Raw genomic sequence first — 854 nt, 5'->3', positions numbered from 1 at the left:
TATATATATATAGTTAGAGAGTGAGAGAGAGAGAGAAAGAAAGAGGAAAAGAACTATTTAAGTTGCCTATGATGATCATGTATAATGTTATCAAATGATTATTAACATATCACTTAGTAAGTTCCGAGTACACACAGGATACTGCGTTGACCTTCCACTTGATATTAACTATCGGTTATTCTTATTTCAAAGGTGTCCGTCCCAAAAATGAAAGCAATAAGTGGCCTCCAACTAATATGTACACACTGAGACACATAAACTGAACTCTGCTATGGATATTGAGTACTCACTTCTCCCACTTATGCTTTCATAGACGAGGAGATATCTATCTATCTATCTATCTATCGATCGATCGATCGATCTCTATCCTTGTCTATGCACAACAGTCAAACAGACAGACAGTTAGATAGCTAAATAGATAGATAGATAGATAGATAGATAGAGAGGTAGATAGATAGATAGAGAGGTAGATAGATAGAGAAATGAGAGAATGTGTGAGTGTGTGTGTGTATATACACATGTGTAGATCTCACATTTATCACATTACAAACTTCAAAACTTGGAAACATATACGCACGTTTCACAAACTACTTAAAATGTATATAGAATATTATGATTTTGTGTGTGTGCCTGTATATATATATGTATATATACAATTAAAAGGGTAAAGGTATATCAATTTATTAATTTATTAATAAATTAACAATTAATAATTTTTTACCAAGCCCTTCGGTATGTAAACACCATTATCGGCGAAGAACTCATTTAAAAGTTCTTATACATTTATAAACATAATTAAGGGATCAGCAAAACAGTTGTGGTGAAGCAACTGTTTTGCTGATCCCTTAATTATG

At 32.2% G+C, this 854-nt stretch overlaps 1 protein-coding gene across 1 annotated transcript in view; it reads right to left on the bottom strand.

The window, feature by feature from the left end:
- LOC106873017 (guanine nucleotide-binding protein G(o) subunit alpha) overlaps window positions 1-854 on the bottom strand; it is a 45,320-nt gene that overhangs the window by 43,954 nt on the left and 512 nt on the right. The gene's annotated exons all lie outside the window — the stretch shown is intronic.

This window comes from Octopus bimaculoides, chromosome 25, assembly GCF_001194135.2.
Source record: "Octopus bimaculoides isolate UCB-OBI-ISO-001 chromosome 25, ASM119413v2, whole genome shotgun sequence".
Taxonomy (NCBI): Eukaryota; Metazoa; Mollusca; class Cephalopoda; order Octopoda; family Octopodidae; genus Octopus; species Octopus bimaculoides.
Note: the sequence above shows the minus strand (reverse complement) of the source record. Positions and strands in the feature narration are given on the sequence as shown.